The sequence below is a fragment of the Lissotriton helveticus genome, chromosome 3_1, assembly GCF_964261635.1.
Source record: "Lissotriton helveticus chromosome 3_1, aLisHel1.1, whole genome shotgun sequence".
Taxonomy (NCBI): Eukaryota; Metazoa; Chordata; class Amphibia; order Caudata; family Salamandridae; genus Lissotriton; species Lissotriton helveticus.
This window is the reverse complement of record NC_136061.1, coordinates 307,957,050-307,980,595: the sequence shown is the minus strand read 5'-3', so window position 1 is coordinate 307,980,595 and position 23,546 is coordinate 307,957,050. Positions and strand designations below refer to the sequence as shown.

Here is a 23,546-nt window from a genome sequence, read left to right as displayed (position 1 = left end):
CGCTTTCCCAAGGAAGATGTGCTTGTGGTACTTGGATCTTGCTGAACGAAGCGTGGTCAAATTATCGGTGGAGGGCGCTTGCCTCCATTGTTTCTCCAGGAGTCTTAGGTGCTTCCTTTCTTCATAGAGGGATTTGTTGAACCAAGGTGCTGAGGGAATGGGCCTTTTCTTTTTGCTTTGGAGAGGAGCGACGTTATTGATTTCCACTGCAAGGACTGTGAGGCATTGGGAGGTGAGTTCGCCAACATCTAGGTTCGGGTCTAGCCTTGGAAGTGATAGCAAAGCTTTACCACAGAGGGAGACGGTGTCAATATTTTTAGTGCCACGGAACCAGGAGGTAGCCCTCTTAGGTTGGCCAAGAGTTATAGAGTGTGCAAGGTGAAGAGAGAATGGGATGAGGAGGTGGTCAGACCAGTCTACATGAATAGGGGTAGCAATAGAGAGCATGCCTGCTTTAGAAATAGCAAGGTCCAGGATTGAGCCGTTGGAGTGTGTTGATTATATGCAGTGTTGGATAAGATCGTTTGCAGAGAGGAAGGTGGCCAGCGAATTCGCGGAAGAGTCTTACGGTAAGCCCCAGTGGAGATTGAAGTCACCTACGAAGGTCTGATTGTCACTTTGCGAGTATTGGTCGCTAATGAAGTCAGTGAGTTCCTCCAAAAAGGAAGGGCCGCTGCCAGGCGGGCAGTAAACGGCATGGGATCTGAGGGGTGACCGGTGGTGAAGTTGAAGCTCAAGAGATAGGCATTCAAAAGTGCGGATGGAGCTGATAGGAAAATCCTTAAGTTGAAGGGAGTTTCTAAAGATGACTGCAACACCTCCCCCAACTTTTTCAGTTCTGTCCTTTCTAAAAATTGAGTAGCCTGGGGGTAATAGGAGATCAAACATAGAGTGAGAGGTATCGTTCAACTAGGTCTCTGTGAGGAAGAGCATGTCAATATTGTGAAAGGTGATGGTATCGGAGATTTCTAGTTTGTGTTTTCTTGCAGATCTGCAGTTGTGGAGTAGACAGCGCAGCTCTGTCAAGACTGTTTTGGTGACGGGGCACTTGCGCTATGAAGAGTGATCGGGATATTGTACTTAGACGGGGTGCACGGGTGGGTTTAGGTGGACGCTTGGCTCTGACAGAGGAGATGGTCGGAATAGTGTAGATAGTTGGGTTACTCGGAGAAGCAGGTGGAGAAAGGGTGGCGTTCAAAGGCTTGTGTGGATTAACGATGGTTGCAGACGACTGGTTATGTTTGGCTATACTGGGGTGGGGGGGCGAGGTGCATCTCGTGAGAAGGTGAGAGTTTTCCAAAGGAGTAGAGTGTAAGGAAAAGTGGAGATCTTGGAGCTTAAAAGTGAAATGGTAGCTATAAGCTGGGAGATGGAGGTGATCAGAGAGCCTAGCTTAATTTCCAGAGAGAGTAGGGCAGAGCACGGAAGGTTGTGTGGCTCGATGGAAACAGGAGGGGGTGGAATTGGTGGTGAAGACAGGACAGGAGGAGGACAGGAGGAAAGTTGGGGTCTAGGGTTCATAGGTGGGGAAAAGTGGAGATTGAGAGCGGGAGTTGGTGTATCAGAAGTGTACGGCGGGTTGTCTGTGTTGGCGTTGTGAGAAGGAAAGGAATTAAGGACACATTTAGGGGGAGATGGGTGCGGCTCAAGGCGGTGGGGTAGAAGGAGAGGGGAGGACTGTGTGGAATCATAGGGAAGTAGGAGGTTAGGGTGGACAGGAGGGGAGGTGGTTGGAGAGGTCCTGTCAGCTCGGAGAGGTGGCTGTGAGGGAACGGACATCTGGCAGAGTGAGGGGGGTTGGGAGAAAGGGAAGTTGAATAAAGGAAATGGTTCTGCTGGGCCCGAGGGAGGGAAATGGAAACGGTTACCAAGAGTGGAGAGAGGGTAGCATAGCAATGCTGGAGGAGTGGGGGGACAGAGAGAGATGCAATGTGTTTGTGGAGAAATCGGGGAAAATAGCCAGGGGAGGAGGGGGGTAAAGAAAAGGGGGAGAGGGAGGAATAAGGGGAGCATAAGGAAAGTTAACTGGGGGAGAAGGTTGGAGGAGCGGTGGACTAAAAAGGGGGGTGGCAGGTAGGAATAGGTGGGAGGAGATGCTATTGGAGTACCGGGACGGTGCAGATTGGACGAGGAGCGAATTAGCTAGAGGTAAGGCTGAAGTGATAAGGGGGGTGTACTGTGGGGGGAGGAATGTGAGAGGAGGGCACGGGAGAGGGGGAGGGTTGATGGCCGACCTGTGCTTCTCGGGGGTGCAGCCTATTAGAATGTGGGGGTGTCAGGGGAGGAGAAAGGGGGAAATGGGTGGAGCTGGATGAAGAGTCAGGGGATGATCCGGTCGCAGAAGAAGGGAGTAGGGAGGGGAAGAGGTGGTCAGAGAGAGAGAGAGAGACAGGTGTCTTTGCCTTGGATCATGACAGTACCGTTATTATAAAGCGAGATAGTGAGGTAGCAGTTGAAACACGCAAATGGGGACATTTTTAGTTGTTTCCCATGAGGGATAGAGGAGGAGGAGGTGACGTTAAGGGAATTAAATAAGCTGGTGGACCAAGAGGGGGTGTTGTGAGTGAAGAAAATGAGATCGTTTTTGAGCCTCCCAAACCGACCATTGTAAAATTGGTCAACAAAAAGGGAATCAGGGAAACGTTCAATAGTGCTCTGCTTCAAACATTTTACTGAAGCTTTCGTCTGGTTGGGAGGATAAATGATTTTGTAGCAGTTACTTCCAGCCTTAACTCGAGTGGTGGCCATATTGGGACAAAGAGGAGGAGGAGGGTGGGGGGATAAGAGAAGGGTGTTACTAGGAAAGCAGTGGTGAGGAGAAGTAAAAGGACGTAGAGGGGGCACGTATTCCAGACGTCGGGTGAAGATCACTGAACTAATGTGCCGTCCGGGAGGTGAGGTGATTAGGCACAGATCACTAGCAGAAGAAGATAGGGGGCTTGGAAGTCTCTGTGGTTCCGCTGGTATTTGTTGGGCCCTTCATCTAGGTATACATGATGCCACTTGGCACTAGATGATATTTATAAAGGGAATTGATTACATATAACAGGGCCAACTGGACCACTGTCAGGACCATCACAAAGCAAATTTAGTAAAAGTAAAAAAGATCATAAACGAACACCCAGTATCCACTGGTGATCCCTGTATTTAGCATCAGCCTGTAGCAAAAACCACATTCGGCACCAACCGCATCGTACGCCCATAATCTCAACAGATTAATATTGGGCCCTAATCTCCTGAGAATCACTAACATTAAGGGCATAAAGCACGGGGTGGAACAAAATCTCACTAGCATAACGACAATATGCAAGACAACCTCATCTTCATAAAACCACCTTTAGGAGGTACTCAGAGCAGGGTGCGTAAATCATACTACTTGAAAAACATTTCATACTACATGAAAAACTTTCCTAGCACCAAAAAGTCGTAATAGGGTCTGAAGCCCTGAATCCAGAATCACAGCTGGCACTAAGTGCTGCGCAGTTGTGAGGGAATGGGGCGGTCAGTCAGAACTGACCCCACAGATAGAGTGGCCTAAACGGTGCAGCTGGCACTACTTGCTGCACAGCTGTAAATGGCCTAAACGGTGCAGCTGGCACTACTTGTTGCGCAGCGGTAAAAGGCCTAAACTGTGCAGCTGGCACTACTTGCTGCGAAGCTGTACAATGCCTAAACGGTGCAGCTGGCACTACTTGCTGCGCAGCTGTGAGGGAGAGGCCGCCAGGGCACTCAAAGTGTCCTTTAAGTAGATAGGAAGAAGCACTGCAGCTGCTAACGCTGTTGCTGCACTTGATCTATTGTCTGATGGTAATGGTTTATCAGTAGCACATGGGCAGTGTTAAGAGGAGATTTCCTGAACCAGATCTGTGGGATAATGTCAATTTGCCCACTCCAAGATGGCCCCCAAATGCAGAGGGTGGAACCAGCCCATTTCACTCTCTATGCATGAGTGAATGAAGGCACGCTTAGAGTGTTTAACGAGTCTCTGGGCCCAATTAGCAAATAAACACCTCACCGGAGCTCAGATGATGATACCAGGGTGAAACGCCACCCTTCAGCAATGCACAGCGAGACCTTGTAGCACCTCCGCCGTTCGCATCGCACCGTTGGCTTCATCGGCCATTTTTAGCCACCATGCACTCTCGGGACAGAACCTCGCCCGTAAGTCAGGAAAATGGAAGATTTTGTCCTCAAGTACATATATCCATCGGCTCCACAGGAGTTCCGATCTTGAATTTCAACGATGTACGGACGTTATGTGCAAAGTGATTGTATGCATGGCATAAGCTTTGAAAAGGAAAAAAAAACAATAAACTTTGTTAAAAAAAAGAAAAACTTAGCAGCAGTGAAAGAAAGGAAAAATAAAATAATAATAAGTTGATATTATTATCGTTTTATTTATTCCTGCTGCAGCGCCTTGAGTGGGTGGGGCCAAACCACACCGCTGAGACCAATCACAACGCTACATTGCAGTGTTGTGATTGGCTCAGGGGAGCCTGGGTACTTCCTGCTCGTCCAGACACAGAGGAGAGTGGATGTGAGAGAGACGCGCCAATTAGGTATGTTTTTTTCTCCCTTTTCTTACACCCCTTTCCTCCCCCCGCCCCACAACCCCTGATCCGTGCTGGCCACCACTGCCAATATGGTGTTTTAATCCCGCTACCTCGTGGTCTCTCTTCTAACCGCCTGTCAAAGTGCCATAAATAAAATCATTGTTACTTCCAGCAGTTCGCACATCTGTACTGATCTGAGGAGTTAATCCTTCCAGCAGACGGCTCTGTGGATCGTCTGAAAAGTACTTGCTGCACGTCAGGAGAAGCCCAAGACCCAGCCTGTTTTTTGGACCGACCTGGTAATCATGAATGTTTCATGCAAGGAGCTCGCGCTCAACAGATGGAGAGCGAACAAAGCCCAGCAGGGTCTTCAGATGCTATGCGGGCCTGGCGTGCCAGGGAGCCTCCTTTACATTCTTCTACCGTCTGGAAACCTGTCGGAATACAGAAGGTTTAACCGCCTTGCGCCAGACGAGATACCGCTAATACACCTCTTATCTCTCAGTCTGTAGCGTGCATGCTGGAATTGTGGTCTGTGACCCCGCACAGAATGATTTGCATCGGATTAATGCGTTTCTGTTTTAACCACTATTAACATCCGCACCGAGACTTCAACAGACTTGTGTTTACATCAGAGGCAGAGTTCACCTGCAGCCAGTGCTTTAAGTGGAAAAAAATAAGTGCAGGTACTCACCAAATTAGGTGTGGCGCCGTGGCCAGGGCGACTGACGCTGGAATCTGGGGACCACGGTTCGATCCCGGCTCCGGCGGCAGGTTAGCCCAGCACCATGTGACTCTGTGATTGTGCGCTTTACAAATGTGGACTTTACTTTACCAAATTGAGATGTGGGCGGGGTTAGAGGCGGGCAGGGCTATGGGGGTGGAGCCATGGGGGCGGTGCTACGGGTAGTGCTAAGGGGCATGGCGCTTTATGTTAGAAATTGTTTCAAAGGCACGAAGAAAAAAGTTCACTAAAATTATTTTCTAATGTCATAAATATTTTACTTTTAATTGAGTGTAAACCCCTTCTTAAATTGTTTCCAGTGTAATAGCGCCATGGATCTCACAAGCATTGGAAAAGTGCTATAGAAATCAAACATACATAACACAATATCACAAACTTTCTTGATCAATTACATTTTAAAGGAAAAGCATGTATATTATTTCTCCTCTTTATATGTTAAGCTCTGACAAGCTATGGCTGCAGTGTGTTTATCAGTAGGGAGAGGGGTGAGATGCAAATTTGGCCTTTCATCTGTCCCGCACCAAGTCGTTTACACCTTGCAAATGGGTTGAAGGGAACTGGACAGCAGGGGGCATATGAAGAAATTTAAAAAACAAAGCTTTCGCCACTTTTCGAAGGTGTTTGGATGGCCAACAGAGCACAATAGCCCAGGGTGCAGGTCGGCTGAAAGAATCTCCTGTGTCCAGGAGGCTGCAGCAGCCCGGGCTACAGAGCACAACAGGAGGAGGGGCATTGCTCAATTAGGAGATGTTAAGGGGAGATTAGCACTCGAGTGCTTCACAAAAGCGGACAGACTCGTTAGCTGTGTGTCGTGCTTTTTTTTTAGAAGCCAAATTAAGTTGGGCTGCTGCTCCATGAGTACCGGTACTGTCTTTGAGACAAGAAAAAGTTCCGGTACTCAAGCGCAGAAAATTTAGAAGTGCCGGTACTCAGTACCAGTGAGTACCGGCCCATTTAAAGCACTGCCTGCAGCAGATTATACCCGGCTTTTGGGAGCATTCAGAGCTAACATCGCTAGGCAGAAAGGACTACATTCAGGCAGTGTTTAATTTGAGCCATGGTTTCGGGTGCTCGGCACCAACGCCTAAATGACAGCACCGATCACAGTCTGGCACATGGTGGCGCTGTTTGTCTAATTTAGGGATGAACACAACAGATGTGTATTAATTCAATATGCATTACAAATATTCCTAGTCGTTCGGTGTATGGGAGAATCTTGGCGCTCGCGTAGTAATATACTCAAAAATCTATACCAAATGTATTTCCCTTGGGTGCTTCCAATGCCAATGGGAGAAGAGAACATCCCACTTCTCGCTATGCAATCCTAAAATTGAACACAATTTATAACAATGATCGCAGCAATAGTACTTTTTCTAAAAAAAAAAACATAGGACAATCCATTGGCCTCTTGAAGATTTCTTCCTTCTTTTTATTTATTCTTTCAAACTCCAATCCCTTTTGTCATGCCAACGCGTTTCGCCGAGGTTCAAGATAACCAATTGGCTTCATCAGGGCTAGAAATGATACAAGAAGCACCTTTACAATGACATTCTTTTCCCAAGCGCTACATGCATTGATACAGAGCCCCCTCGTGGACAACAACCCTGTGTATTCCAATACTTTCACACTCTGTGAGACATGCACGAAATTTGTCCATTATTGGCACCTTGTGATTCACTCGTTTAGAAAAAACATTACCACTACTAGACAATGATTTTTAATGCTATGCGTGAATATTGAAAGTTATAAATGTACAATGTGGTAATGTTTTTTCTAAACGAGTGAATCACAAGGTGCCAATAATGGACACATTTCGTGCATGTCTCACAGAGTGTGAAAGCATTGGAATGCACAGGGTTGTTGTCCACGAGGGGGCTCTGTATCAATGCATGTAGCGCTTGGGAAAAGAATGTCGTTGTAAAGATGCATTAAAAATGACTAATATCTGCTGCTCAAGCCATTGTTCTAGCGCTTAGTGGCCTGGAAGGGTCTGAATTGTCACACTTGCATGAGTATGATGGTAGTCATGTTAGTTCTATCAGGCAGGGGCAATGGGTGGTGCAAGCTGCAATAGACTCCTGCTGACGGTCCTAGAACTTATTTCTTTTTACAAATTAACCACTGCATAAATATCAACAGACCCGATTCAGACGGGATACTCGATTTTTGAAGCCAAACATGGCTTTATTTTAACCGTGCCTCACCTAAAATTGGATATGCTTCCATAGAAGTCAATGGGGAAAATGCATCCCCCGCGATTTATTTCCAAAACCTTTCACTTTCCTGTCATTAAATGTTGGCACGGTACACCTTGAAGAGTTCTGGTTATCAAACAAGCTATGGGTTACAAGGTGTAGTCAGTCAGTACTGTGTCAAGACAAAATGGCTCGCAAAGTAAGTGATGAAAATATTTCAACCCACTTATGTTTTAGGTCTGTCTAAAGACAGCTTTGTGGGAAAAAAAAAGTGACATAATATTCACTTCCACAAAGAGATTTGTGTCCGTCCTCTTTATTCATTTGTCCGTTCAAATGTCATTCTCTTCCACCATTGCATACCGTTTAGGGCATGGGTCAGCCCACTTCAATCAGTGGCTGCCTTGCACTGTTAGGGACAACATTTTTACCTGTTCACATGTACACACAGCTGCATAAAAAGGAGTGCACTTCAGGACCAAGGTTGGTATGTCTTGTCTAGTTGGGTAATCCTCTATTTCTATTGCATTTTGTATGCATGTTGTGCCTTATTTTATGACTGCCTACCTCAATAGTTCATTTTGTACTTATTTTTCTTTTCAAATACATGCACGCCACCTTTAGAAGGCAGATTGTTCTTCTTTTTTGAACTTTTAAACGTTTACTTTCATTTGCACAATCCAGGAAAAAGTAATCAACGAAAAAGCAATGCAAGCTTACCAATGCCAGTTGTTACCACATTTAGGGCCTCATTTATGAAAAGTGACGCACTGCTGCGTGAAAACAGCGATGCGTCACTTTTCACTGCGCGCTCCTTGTGACACCAATGATGCGTCATATTTACAGTATGACGCATCATGGCGCAAGGAGTTACAGATACGTTAGTATTTCTGACGTATCTGTATGGCGCAAAAGTGACGCATTGCTGGAGTGTGTCACAAAAGTGACGCAACTCCAGCAATGTGTCCTTTCACATGGGGCAAGCTCCATGGGAAAGGGCCTGCGTCAGTCTTACGCCTGCTGTGAGGCAGGCGTAAGAAATTGATGCAGCGCAGGGGTTTACAAAGTGACGCATTTACCTAGATGCGTCACTTTGTAAATTTGGTGCAATAAGGCACATTTTTTACACTGCTAGTGCGTTACAAAAAGTGATGCACCAGCGGCGTAAAAGTGACGCACGGCCTCATAAATGAGGCCCTTAATATATTTGTAGGAGTTCCTACAGAATGAGTTCTCTTGTAAATACAGAGCCTCAAGTGGATGGTTTATTCTGAAAATACACTTTCTCAAAATATTCGAGGACAGGGGTAAAAATAGTAAATTCTCCTGTGCTCGTATATATTTTAAGTATACATTTCAAGTATATTTTGAGTTTTAGACACACATGGCCTCATTTACAATTTTTTGGTGTTAGGCATCGGCGCAAGCCCTCCTGCTTCACTGCCCTACGTCAAAAGAAAGGACAGGAATATGCTGTATCTTCAAGATACTGTGCATTCCTGTCCTTTCTCCCTGCGCTGGTGCTCAGAAAGTCTGCCTTGCGCCAATGCTGGCACCTTTGCATCATGGTGCAAGGGTATCTGCGCTGTAGGGATGACTGTTTTTGTTCAGGAAGAGATGCCTTCCGGCACAAAAACAATCAATGGAGGCTATTTCCTCTTTCTATGTGTGCTACTGAATGGAGCACACATAGAAAGAGGAAACAAGCATTGTTAATGCATTGGTTTCGCCTATATACTAACTAAAGAGTTGTTTTCATCAATCATCGTAAGGCAGAAGGAAAGAGCTCCCTGACAGATAACACAGTAGTGGATGTGGTGCACAGGCCAGAGCTGCTGATACCAGGGCTGGGGATCCCGTTTCGAGTCTTGGCAGCGCCACGCAACATCCTGTGATTCTAGGCAAATCTAGCCAGATTCATCAATGGAAAATCGGCTCGCAAAGGGCCAGATTCTGAGAATCTGGCCCTTTGAGAGCACAATTTTTGCATTTGGGATTCATCATCCCAAATGCAAAAATCGCAAATGGCGAGGAATTGCATTTAAGGAATCTCTATTTGAGATTCCTTAAATGCAATTCATGAACCATTTTAGAATTGCGAAATCGCAATTTTTGGCCGCTATTTACCGCGAAGTCTGACTTCGTGGTAAATAGCGAAAACTTAGAAAAATGCACTTTAGTGCATTTTTCTAAGTTGTGTGTTACACACACACATGTCCTTTGGACATGTGTTTGCGCAACATCAGTCTACATTTTCATTTCAGGGGTGCTACAGGGTGTCCTTTGGACACCCCTGGCACCCTTGAAATCGCATCCTTATTTGCGATTAGCAAATTGCTAATCGCAAATAAGGAATGACTCCCCTCTCATTCCTATTTAGGCCCATAGGAATGAGTGGGGAGTCATTCCTTATTTGCGATTAGCAATTTGCTAATCGCAAATAAGGAAGCTGTAGAAATCGCAAATAATATTGCGATTTCTAGCTGAATCCCGCTTTGCGAGTCTTTAATAGCGATTCCTTAATAATCGCTATTAAGGACTCCCAAAACAGGACAATGATGAATCTGGGGGTTAATCTCTCAGGTGATACATTGTTATGTAAATATGCTGCAAAACTTTATGAAAATATAGTTCCACCAAAACGGATGTTAGCAGTATTTTGGCAGCAGGAAACTGATGAGAAGCAGTTGAGGAACAAGCATTGGCAAATGCAGGGAAATATGCTACAGCCAATAATAATGGAGGAAAGGTAAGTGGCAGGCACAGGACCCAATGAGAAGCCAGGTAAGAAAGGAGGTATGAAGGTAGTCCCTTTTAAGTTTGTATTAAAAACAATAGATTTCTCAAGCACAACGCAAGCGCTGTGCAGGCAAAACCTAAAAACAAGGAGAAATAATGTTATTTCTCCTCGTTGTACCTCTTCTATTTCTTCCCTGGGGAGGCGTAGTCTTTTGATGCATTCCCAGGTTTACAGATTCTGTAAACCTGGGAATGTGTTAAATGGCATGGGTATTACGTTGGAACACCCACCATAACGCTCCCCACCATAACGCTCCCCACCCACCATAACACCACGCCTCCAAATCATAGTGTGAGGCAACGCTGTGACTTGCACTGCGTTGCCTCACTCCATATCTACAAAGCCATGAAAAGCCATGCAGGGTGGCTTTACGTGGCCTTTTGAATATGGCTAACCCCTGTGCGCCACTGGAACATCACAAAAAGTGACGTCCCAGCAGCGCACAGGGCATGTTCACGAGCCCCCAGCTTCCAGGCGGCGCAGGCAGGGGTGCTTCAAAACCTATAACACCGGTATGTCTTCAAAGCAGAATGCTTGACACTGGTGTCACCAAAGCACTTACACTGTTGAAGCAAAGCTGCACCCTCTCTCTGATTTCACATCATACTGTGGCAAAAGTGTTGGTGGTCAAAAGCCTGAGAATTATTAAGTTCACAGACTTAATTTTAGCACTGGTTCATCCAATAACAACCAATAGCTACTTCTCCTAGCTTCCTTGAGTGGTAGTGCACACAGAGCCCAGTGTGGGTGGGGGATCCTGGAAGTTTCCACTAATTACAGGAGGCTGGTTGATGGACTCTAGAAGCAAGGCCTAAAATCTCTCAAATGGTTGCCTTATTAAGCACTTATTCAGTTAAAGATTGTCGTTCTTGCGCACAAAGCCCTTCACTTCCAAATTCCCAGGTACATTGGGCAAAAACTGGAGCTCTCTTGTGGTGTAAGAGCCTCAAGAAGCACCAAGACTTTCCTCTTGAAACCACTCATCTTTAGTAAAAAGCGAACTTGTCACAGAGCCTTTTCCGGCGCTGCCCCAAAGCTATGGAACTCTCTTCCACCGGAAGTACGCCAAATCTCTTCAACGACGGCATTCAAATTGGAAGCCAAAAAATTCTTTATGAATAAATTCTCACCCTTATTGGGCTGGGCACACCTGTTCAAAAACATCGCTCTTACTTCCATTGGACTATCATTTGTTATGGTTCTTTTTTGTGCAACTGTACCTGAATAAGCGATCATTCCTGGTTTTTTACTCCTACATGATGTCGATTTAGCATTTATGTCCTTCTTCCTGATGGAGCAAGGAGGAGAAACAAAATTATGTGTTCTCTTGTGAAGTCGTACTTCAATAACATGAACTAATGGAATGACGTGGAACTAATCAATTTAGAATAAAAATTGCACCTACACAAGTACACGTGGGAATTAATTTTGCTTATGTTGCAATAATAATTACCTAACTATGTGATTTTGTCGTGTCCTAAACTAATAAGCAGCTTTGAAATAATAAAATGCAGCATAAATGTGCTTTTGTTTACGTATTTGTGGCAGAAACCGAGGGATAAGTAAGTATATTACGCTTAAATGTTGCTTATTTGCTAGGTAACTACTAATAGGGAAAACCTTAGTAAGGGGGAGGTAAACAGAAAGGCTATTTTTCTCAAATTAACGTCTATTTTGTGTTTGTTTCTATGATAGTTCCCATAGTGGCCCGTGAGGCCTACTAGAAAATGGCTGCCTTAGTAAACTGCGAAAGAAAGATGAACTGAGCATGTGCAGTCCAAGCCCGAGTCTGAATGCGAGCTGCCTGTGCCGGAATGAAGTTAGTTCAAGGACAGGCTGCCCTGGAAGTCCAGATGACTGCCTGGTATGATGAATGCTTAAGCTACTGAACGTGGGAAAAGACTCTGAAGTTGCGAACTGAGAACAAGACTAGGCCGGACATATCCGTAAAACAATAAGCCCTTTGGATTTTAGCTGACTGAACAGGAACTACATTTTGTAATGATGAGGTGATGCTCATCCACCCCAAAATTGTCCAATCAGAACTCGAATTTATGGTGAAAGTTACACTTTTAGACAGATAGAGCTAGTGAAAAAGGTATAAAAAGTGCTGATCTTAGGGCCATATGTATGAAGCAAATTCGCATTCGCAAAGGCCGAAATTCTGTGAATTTCGGCCTTTGCGAATGCGAATTAGCAAAATGATATGTATGAAGTAAAATCTGGTGCAAAATAAGGAATCGCAAAATTTGCGATTCCTTATTTTGCAATTGCATTTAAGGAATCGCAAATTTTACGATTCCTTAAATGCAATGTATGAAGCCAAAAAAATGTGCAAAATGCCCTTAAGGATTCGCAAATTACCACTAACTTCTAGTTGGTGGTAAGTTGCGATTTCCTTGAAATATGCACATTTCAACATTTTTCAAAGTGAAAAGTGACGCACATACATGCCCTTAGGGCATGTATGTGCGCCACATGTGCACCCATGCATATTTCAGGGGTGCATCAGGGTGTCCTTTGGACACCCCTGCACCCTTGAAATTATTCTCAATTTGCGATTTTCAAATTGGGAATTGCAAAATTGAGAATACCTTCCCATTCATTCCTATGGGCCTCCTGGCCCATAGAAATGAATGGGAAAGTATTCCTTAATTGCGATTCGCAATTTGCACATCGCAATTAAGGAATACTAAGAATTCGTTAAAAAAGCGAATTTGTACATACATACCAATTTGCGATTCTGAAATAGAGATTTCTTAAAAATCACTATTTCAGAATCGCAAATCAGTACCTTCATACATATGGCCAATAGTGAGGAAAAAACTCCTTTTCGATTTCTTCTCAAGATGCTGTCCTTATGCTGATTTTTCCTGAGATGTAAGACTTTGAATAATTTTCTTATTTCTTTTGAATGAGATTTGAACTTTAGGTGAGGTTATTAGTTAAGGAAGTTAGGAGAAAGAATGAATTTTGGGAACTATCTGTCTTTTGCTAAAATACTTGCATTTCTGCAATCTAAATAAATGTCTATTTCTGAATTCTCTGAAATAAATGAAATTAACCGTTTTAAATAAAATCCTTATTTTCCTTTCAATGTCGATTTTGAATAAAGAAATAAATAACGTGAATACAATTTTAGACATGTTAAATTTGCTGTTCATAAAAATTAGATAAATGGAGAATTAAAGCTGGTCTTGAGTTTTCCTTCGGCTAATTTTTTACTAGCAGATCCATCGATCACAGTGGCGGTGTGTCTAAATAAATGTTTTATTAATGAAAACCATGGTAAACTTATTTAAACTGCAGGTGTAAATAGAATAAATATTCAGTTATAGTTTAGACATCCCTCTATGATACAGCAGCTCTCCTTTGAATCTCACCGATCCATGGAGTAAGGTGTAAGTGTTTGTGAGTAACTCGTAGTGTTATGGGCCCCACTGTTGAGTATATGTATGATTTTGTACTTCAGGGAAAGGTGTCATGGCTTAAGAAATTTTTTCCGGAGAACCGCTGCATCACTCCCATTCTATTGTGAAGTGCTCTGATATCCCTCTGGATCTTGTTTGCACTATATCAAACGTTATAAATAAATAAATAAAGGCCTGGCTTTTGTGTACACAAGGTGAGTGTGTGCTTGGCTGCACTAGACTGATCTGGCACAAAGGAGTTCAAAGAACAATGAAGCTTAGGTCCGGGGTTTTCATGAAGCAAGACAAGTCTACTGCCATGGGGCGTCACTACTAGTAAGTGCCACATCGCAAAAAAGGCCTGAGGGGATAGGTAAGGCACCAAAGTCAAAATGTTTTTTCTGTCTGGATATCCTTGTACCGACATAGCCTCCGTGGAGGCTGCTGCTTAGCATCCCCTGAGTGTTTTCCTGAGAAGTGGGTCCTGGCGTGGATGGGGCTGAAGCAAGGTAAACTAGGTAGGCCAAAACCCAGACAGATTAACATTAAGTTCACTGTGAGTTGCTGATGGATGCTCCTCTGAGGCAGCCTGACTTCCACATCTCCAACTGGATGGAGGTACATTAAGCAACACTACCCATGAGAGTCCCATTGACGAGCACTATAACATATGTTGTCATGCGCGCGGGTTCAACACTACAGAACCACCAGCCCTGTTGGTTGGTCTGGTTACTGATTAGTTCACTACCATGTCCTAGAAGGTTACTGGCCCCAGGTCTGGCGCTGCCTTAGACTGGTCTCAGCTCAGGAGCTTGGCCGTTCACTGTTGGGTAATCCCCGAGGGAGGCCTCGGTGCAATCACTGGACTCATGGCTCTGGAGCTGTCCAGCCACGGATGCAGTCTGCTTTCACCCTAGGCCCGGGAAGCCTCAAGCTCCAAGGTCAGGCCAGCCTGGGTACCCTTCTGTCATCCTCGTCTCTCTCAGCTACACTGTCACTTCTCTGACACCAACTCCCACACGTTTTATGTCTCTCCGCAACCTCTCTCACGCCGTCTTTGCTCTTTGTCTCTTGCCTTCTTTTCCTCTTTGTCTCTTTCCTTCTTTTATCGTACACACCCTCATCGTTAAAACATTTCTTCTCAGGCTGCTCTTTCACAGCCTCCCTGTCCTCTCTCTGCCACTCTGTCTACACCGAGGGGCAGATTTACATTTCCTGGTGCATCCCTGCAAATCAGCAGGGATACGCTAGGAAAGATGCATGACACAAGTTTACCCTTGCGCTACCACAGATGCGCCGCATTTACAATGCAGCGCTTCATGGGTCAAGGATAAACAGATGCGTGTCGCATCTGCCGGCGTAAGGTTGGCGCAGTGCTGGAGATGTGTCGCGGGCGCGACGTAACTCCAGCACTGTTCCAACATGGCCTATCCTCAACATGGTGTGTCACGCCTTACACCTGCTTCAAGCAGGAGCAAGGTTTTGACGCAGCGGCGTCGGAAAAGTGACTGAGTGAAATCGGCACTTTTCTGAGGCGTTCCTACGACGGAACGCCCCCCCTGCGCCGGAACTCCCACATGAAACCTGACGCAGGTTTCATGTGGCACAGGGCTTTACAACGTGACACATCTCCCTAGATGTGTCATATTGTAAATAGGACGCAACGTGGTGCTTGGTTTACGCCACTGCTGCGTCACAGAAGTGTTGCAATGGCGGCACAAATGTGGCGCATGGGGCTCATAAATCTGCCCCCTACTATTTTCCCTCCATCTTCTCCCTCAGGCTTCGTGTCTGCTCCTTTTCTCCGTCCTCTCATGCTCGCACTCTCACGGTTTCCTTTTGTACACCCTTCTCTCACCACAGAGCCTGAGGGGTAGATCTACAAGAAAATGCCGCAACGCAGCATCGCAAGTCCTTTGGCTGCGCCGCGCCGCAGCACTTTCAGAGCATAGGAATGCAACATATTTACAATGATATGTTGCATTCCTGTGCTCACCCTTGCGCTGGCGCACAAACAGCTGCCATGCGCCGGCGCAGGCACCCTTACACCAGGCTGCAAGGATGTCTGCGTCATGGGGAGATTGTTTTTGTGCAGGATGGGGCACGTTCCTGCACAAAAACAATCACTACAGGCATTTTCCTCTTTCAATGCATGCTGTAGAATGCAGCACGCATTGAAAAAGGAAAAAAATAGAAGAACTGAAACATTTCTCCTCATTGCGCCTGGGCATCGCCACCGCTAGGGTGGCGTAGCATACTGACGCATTTCCAGGTTTACGAATTATCGTAAATCTGGAACACCCAAAGCAACACCCATGGAACACTCCTTTCACGTAAAGTGCTGCGTGTAAAGGGCCATATTTACAAGGACAGGAAAAGCCACACAGGATGGCTTTTCCTGTCCTTGTAAATATGGGGCAGAGAAATGCGCTGTCAGTGCTTCGCAAAAAGTGACGTACTGGCAGTACAAGGAGCTTGTAAATCTGCCACTGATTGTTTTGGCGCTTGGCTTAGGAATTCACTACAAAAGGAACATCGCTTCACCCGTGAGGGGTTTGTTGTGCTAGCAAAGTTTCTCACGTGCAGCTATACTGCCCTCTAGAGGTAGTATCGCATTAATGGCCATTAGTAAGGACGCGTACCTGTGCATTGTGTGTTCATATTTAGCATGTGTTAAACAGAGCCCATCTGCTAGCGAGAGCTGCACCCGGTGGCTTATTAATAAACCATTTGCCCATGTCTTATGCGCTAATGCTTTCTAATCCAACGGGAGATAAACTCCACAGCCGACAGCTCGGTACCTCAGTCATTTGGCGTTCAATATTACAAGAGCAGACTGATTCTAAAAATGTACTCCAGCGTGGTGGTGTTCCGGTATTTTTATTTTATTATCGATTAAGCATCTCTCTGAAAAGGGGTGCATAATCCCATGACGTTGCAGCTGGACAAATAAGGGAGACACTCAATTTAACTGTCAAAACCATATCATACATTATTCAGGGTGTGTTGCTTGGCCCCGCTCTGGTTATCGCCCGCCCCCTCAGGCTCCAAGCCTGTGAATAGCTTGGCAGGCTACGTACCTCCTGTTGACGTCTGTATGTTATCGGTACGCCACAGGTTTCAATTTTGCGCTCAGGTGCACACCATTGATCTGGGTTGTAATAACGCCTGTCACGGACATACTAGAAGGACAGCCAATCACGTTAATGAGCATGAACTACGTCATGCTTGTAAACGGCTTTCCTGCTACCTTTCATGGGTCACACAACTCCAGAATGTACTACCAGATTGTGGATTAGCGGCCCCTGATGGGAGGAGGAGGAATACAAGAGAGCGAGAGGCGGAGGAGACAGGCAGGAATCGGGGGTCTGCCCCTCACTGCCATGGTCTGTTTGCGTCAATGAAATTATACGCTAATAGTCCCTTCGACTTTAGTCAGTGTTGAGCCGAAATCTGTGGTTATTGGTCTTATCTGCTGTAAGCAAACACAAGGAGATGATGGACGGAGCGCTGAAACTTTTCAGACCCTCACGCCCAGTCACAGATCTGAGGTGAATCCACTATCGTTCTTTAGCTCACTTCGCCACCCCAGTTCAGACACAGCTATATGCAAATCAGTCTTGACCCTGTGCCTCATGGGAACAGTCCAGCCCGAACTGCCAAGCCATGTCTTCCCCTGGACCGGAAAGAAGCATCCTGGGACCAGTTTCAGATAGTTATTTTTGCATTTGTCACAACGAGTGGGATGGGTTTGCCCAGACCTGGGACCCGTGCTCTCTATGCCACTGGAGTCAAGCTATCCTGGCTGATGTGGGTGGAAAGCCGGAAACTGGTCCTAGGATGCTTGTTTCCAGTCCAGGCAGGACCTGGCCTGGCATTTCGGTCTGGACTGATCCCATTGGGTGCAGGGTCAAGACTGATTTGCATATGGCTGAGTCCAAACTGGAATGGCATGGTGAGCAAAAAACCAATGAATTTAGGCTCAGATCTCTGTACTGGGGTGAATGTATGACATTGTTCTGCATTCTGTCCATCAATTGTTCTTTTTGCATTTGTTACCCATCCTGTGTGCTCCATGCCACTGAAGTCAAGCTATCCTGGCTGATGAGGTCTGAAAGCCCGAAATCAGTCCTAGGATACTTGTTTCCAGTCCAGGGAGGACCTGGCGTGCCAGTTCGGGCTGGACTGTTTCCATTGGGCGCATGGTCAAGACTGATTTGTATATGGCTGGGTCCAAACTGGAATGGCATTCGTGAGCAAAAAAACATGGATTTAGCCCCAAATCTCTGTACTGGGTTGAATGTATTAGATTGTTCTGCATTCTGTCCATCAATTGTTCTTTTTGCACTTATCCGCTAATAACATACAAATTGCACGTGTTCTTATTAGTATTGCCACTGCAAATGATAGTTTATTATTATTGTCATTGTAATTGAAAATAATAATTCTATTATTAGTAGCATTTTGGTGTTATCAAGTTAGCGTTTCCCTGTTGCTTCATGAGGGAGTGTCGGTCTTACACAAAGCATAATTATTTGTATTAACTGTAGAATCAATGAGGTAGGTGACTGGCCTTTGTTTCTGCGGCAGAGATGTGTTGTCAACTGTAGGTCAGCGGTTCGAATGAGCGCCATTGAGTTCGAAAGCAGTAACATCTGATAGTTGAGCGCGTGGATTTAAACGCTATTAAAGACAGTAAGTTACATCTTCCAACCTACTCAAAACATTGCAATATTAAGCGATAGTTTTAGTGATAAGTAAAAATACTGTGAAATACAACATGAGTCACTCTGTAGTTTCTCATGAGTATACTCATCTTAAATTTCATCACAACTCCATATTCTTAAATATGATTGTAAATGGTAAACATGGCAGCATTATTGTTTTTGTGGCAGGTTAAAGCTGTATAATTTTGTGTGAACAAGTATTCTTGTTGGATAGTGCTCATCAATAACACGTTCAGGTGCACTTGACTCGCTGTTATTACACAGCCTAAACCCTCCCAGGGTGCGACTCCCTCTCTCCTCCCCTTGTCCATTTAGCTGCGTCCCTTTTACCTTTGATTTACACCACAGACAACTTGGTTTGGTGCCTAAAAAGGTTGCAGTTTCTTCACATATAACATGGTTGTACATTTTCGCATTTTATTAGTCATTCATAACATCCATGATAATGCCTCTCCCATTGATTGTCTTTGTGGTTATGCACTCCCCAGGCAACATCCTATGCTGAGTTGCCCCATTTCCAGGCCTTCGTGTTCGCGGTTCCAGGCTTCAACTTGCTACCAAATTTGGTGGGTGTCTGTCAAGACCTGCATGGGCTGCAAGTGGCGTTCTGCTTGCTCTGGACCCTTTGTCGGCCATTTGCCTGCTCCTCGGGGCCTCTGTTGTGTGGCATCCCAAGGCCCCTGTGTGTGCATCTCATGTAATTTGCCTGTCGCTGCGTCCTGTTATTTCGCTCCCCCAAGTACCCCTGCCAGGAGGCATCCCTACGGCCCTGTGGGAGCGTTACCTCTACTCTGGATGCAGCTGTACTTCGTCCTTAGCTCCCTCAGTGCCCCTGCCGTGAGACATCCCAAGGACACTGTGCGAGCCTTCCATCTACCTCTAGTCAACTTCCTCTCAGTTTTCTATCTATCTTGGGTTTCTACTGCCACGCTCCCTCCGGTTTCACGATTGGGCGGGAGCTCCCCTTCTTCCTCCGGCCTCACGAGAAACCCACCTGCTCCAGTCGTCCCACAATGTTGAGTAAAAACTTGTCCATCCCTACCCCCATCTGTGCCCCCCAGTCGCTTGCAAACTCGCCCTCTGATTGGGGGTGCTATAAGCCATCCTGGGACGACCAATCGCGATCACCCCTTTTTTTGCATGCCCAGACCGGGGGGGGGGGGAGCTTCTGCCCCGGGTCCCCATTGGGTCCGGCTCAGCCTTTTCCACCCCGGGTTTAGACACACTCTTGCAGTGAAACTAGGAAGAATGTTACATCATGGCCACACTTTTTAGGTCGAGCATTGTACATTGTACTCTGTGGGCTCTGGAGATTAGCCCTAGCACTTGTCTGCTTCCGCTTAGGGACTTTGTTTTCTGTTCAACTGCCTCTCTTTAACTGTCTTGATAGAAAACGACTGGCAGAGGTCAGTAAAATACCAGAACCATTTTAGCATTCTCTAGATTCCAGTTCATAGAAATTGTCCTCCACAAGCAATAATATTTTGTTCAAATCTTGTATTTTCAGTGTTATGCCCACCGAAGGCCCTGCTTTTATATTAAAAACGGAGCTTTGGACTATACCATTTCCCGCTGAAAGGCAGTATTTATCTTCATGTGCTCCCCTACCTGGCATGTTATGAAGTTTGGTGATTACTTTCCCTCCATGTTAAAGAACAGTAGATGTTACAGTAGATGTTACAGCACCCAGGCTAATGTGCTGCATAGCCAAATACATATAAGGTCCCAAAGGCGAGACCGATTGCATTGCAAATGCTTGTTCTAGGTCTGCAATTGATATGCCCTCAGCCTGACAGATCACACACAGGGTAAAATGGTGGCCGGAGGGTCATCCAGAGTATCTGAGGGAACAGTCCGCGAGTAGTTGCTTTTTTGAAACTGAAGTGATTTGGGATTTTATGGCCCTGTAGAGGAAGCAAGATCCACAGGGAGACTCTCAACACAGGGCTTGGTCGACTTTGCTGGATTCGAGGAAGTGGCGGACAGGCAGGGAATAGAAGTCATAGGATTTTATTGAGCGTCCGGGCAATGTGGGGTCTGTCCTGAGTGATCATGCCTGCAGAATGTATGTAGACAAGTCCAAGGAGAGTTTGTATGAAGTTAAGAATTAAGGACAGGCACACCTCTTTAAGTGGACCCCCTAGGGAAGGTTTCTAGGATGTAACTGGATTTAAAGAGAGCCTGGATAAAGTTGGACACCCTTCCCTCTACAAGGTTTGCAGAATAGGAGAAGCTGGAGGGTCTGGCCAGGATTTCTGTGGACCATTGACACCGATGGAAGGATTCAAGAGTACTGGGTGTACAGTTACAGTTCTGGTTGCAGTTAAGTGGAGGCTAGGGCACGGGGCAGGCGGAGAGTGCCAAGCACTTTCAGGATGGTGGTGGAGCCGATGTGCTTCTGGAATATGTCAGGAACTGTGTGTATAGGCAAGCCAGGACATTTGCTTCATGAAAGAGTCTCATTGAACTTGCCAGGGACAAGGAGTAAAAAGAGTGGACAGGCCCAGATAAGTGAGTGTGTACGGTGGGCCTGCTGTTGAAGAGGGGTAGAGAGAGAGAGGTTAGCGACGATGCAGTTACATTGCTTATCATTAAAATACAGAACAGCTGAGCTAGAGTATGGAGGGTGTTTGGGGTTGACAGTTCTTTAATGATCCTGAATGTTGACCTACGCTTCTATGATTCTGGAAAGGCCATATTTTTCTCAAGCACTGGGAAAAATGTTGTCCTAATGTTTGGATGGTTTCTGCCTATTGTGCCACAGAGCAGGCTCAAGAGATATAATTTGAGCTGTGCAATACTCTGAATCTGCGTAAAGGCATTACATAAATTCCAGCCCCATCCAGCTCTAGCTGTAATCCTGGCTTTATCACTTTGTAAAGATATCCTAGTGGTGAGCTCTGCATTTACAGCTGGGCAGGTTCCACAGCACAGTGGCATTTCTCAGCTGAGAGTATTTCCCGAGTCTCACCTTTAGAACCACTCAAACCTAGATGTTGTGTAGTTTGATTTTAGCTATGGGGAGAGAACAGCCAGTATCATGAGAAAGTTATACATCTTGAAACAAAGAGCTCTGCACTGTGACATTGGTGCTCTTGCTTCACTCATTTGTTTGAAGATAGCCAGATTGTCTCCTTCCTGTGCCTTTGTCCCTTAAATGCCATAAAGTGATATAGGCGGGTGAACTACCTAAGGCTCAAACCAGTTGTTTCTGTCTGTGGCCCACGCTCTGACCTCATGCCTCCAGAATCGTAGACATAGTATTAATATTTGATGCAAAACGACTGGTAAAATAGGATACCTATCTAGTGGTTACATTGCACAATTGTGAAACCAGAAAACCTAGGATGTATCCTGACTTACCCATTTTATCACATTGTGTGATTCTAGCGAGTTGTTATATTTCGCTTTTCCTCCTTTTCTTTATCACATACGAGAGCACCTCGAAATACAGGTGTTCATGATTTGCAGTTTACAAAACCTTATCTTATGTTTAATTTAATAACCTATAATGTTGTTCCATGTATAACAACAACTTTGGCCACCCAGAGGGAACACATGACAGCTGACGTGTCTCTTGGTTCACTAATGGCATTGTTGTCATGTTGGGGAATGCATGAACGTTTCTAAGTCATGTTTGAAAACTAGCATTTTTTTAATTTCCTCTAAATTCAATGAAATTATCTGATGTGCTAAGGTGAAATGCTTCTGCATGTTATTGAAATATACTTTTCGAATCTTGAAAAACAATCGTATTTCTAAATGTTTTTGCACTATGTCTTAAAAAATAAATATTCCTAATCATAAGTGGTGCAGGACTCCTTCTTTGCTTCTTTTCCTTTACTTCTGTTAATGTGAAATTAAATGCTTACCCTTTTGTTTAACATCATTCTTAATATTAGTGCTGAGTCAAGCAAACAGCAGCCCAGTGCTTCTGTTCACAAGGGGGGCACAAATATTGGCCAAGAGAGCCACAAACGGCCCCAGCCGTACTTTGAGTATCACTGCTTTAAACAATTCACTAATGGTCGAGTGGTTGAAAATGCACCTAAAAGTACACAGTTGCCAAGCAGCTTTTTAAAATCTGGGCAGGGGCAGGCAATATTGTGTGACTAAATTAATGGGCATATTAGCAAGAACCTCGTTAAAATTATCGCCGTTTTTAGCGGCAGGAAACTGCCGCTAAAACGGCGATAATGAGCTTGCTAATATGCGTTATAGAATTCCAATAGGAGGACATTCCAGGTTAGATGTCCTGCACATCTAACCTGGGCTTCTATTGGAATTCTATAACGCATATTAGCAAGCCCATTATCGCCGTTTTAGCGCAATTTCCTACCGCTAAAACTGCGATAATTTTAACGAGGTTCTTGCTAATATGCCCTCTAGTGTCCTAACTGGTTAATAGAGCACTGGACGACAGTCAATGGGTGGACCACAGTTATGAATTGCTCAGAGAACCATGGAAAGTGACTGAAGCTACTTCTGTTCTCCGACCTATATTCAGTGAAGTGAGCAGAGAGATTGTGGAGCATGAGCTCTAAGGGCCAGATAGTCTAAGGTTTTTTGCAGGCGCAAATGGGTTTTAGACCCGTTCGTGCCCGCAAAAAACCTGTGGCCCATGTACTAATCCTATTTTGCAAGTCGCAAATTGCGAGTTGCAAATACGGCGCAATATGCGCCTCACAAATTGGTGGGTCATACATCTGGCCCTTAAAATGTCCCCCGTAGTTGATGTGGTGGGTGAACTATGCCAGATAGACTTTTCAGCTAATCAGACCAACACGGTAGGACTCCATTGCTGCTTTTTCAAGTGCATCATTTCAAATCTTAAGGATCCAGAGTTAAAACAAATGTTTGCTGAAAAGAGCTGGCAGGTTGAAGCTTTCCGTGAGATTAAGTGGCCCACGAATTTCCCCATCATTTAGAGGGAAACAGGCTCCTGTGGGAATACCGATGTCAGACTTTGACGTTGTAAGGCAGCCTAATTGGACAGATAGCAAAAGGCTCCTTTTATTTGTATAAACATTTGTCTCCTACGCTGACACAATACATGCACTCCAAAAAAGAAAACCCTTGTCAAGCGGCATCTAATAATAGCATGTGTTTTTTCCAT

The 23,546-nt window shown here is 45.2% G+C and overlaps 1 protein-coding gene across 1 annotated transcript in view; it reads left to right on the top strand.

Annotated features, from left to right (window-relative positions):
• DOC2B (double C2 domain beta) overlaps window positions 1–23,546 on the top strand; it is a 2,292,694-nt gene that overhangs the window by 2,209,149 nt on the left and 59,999 nt on the right. The gene's annotated exons all lie outside the window — the stretch shown is intronic.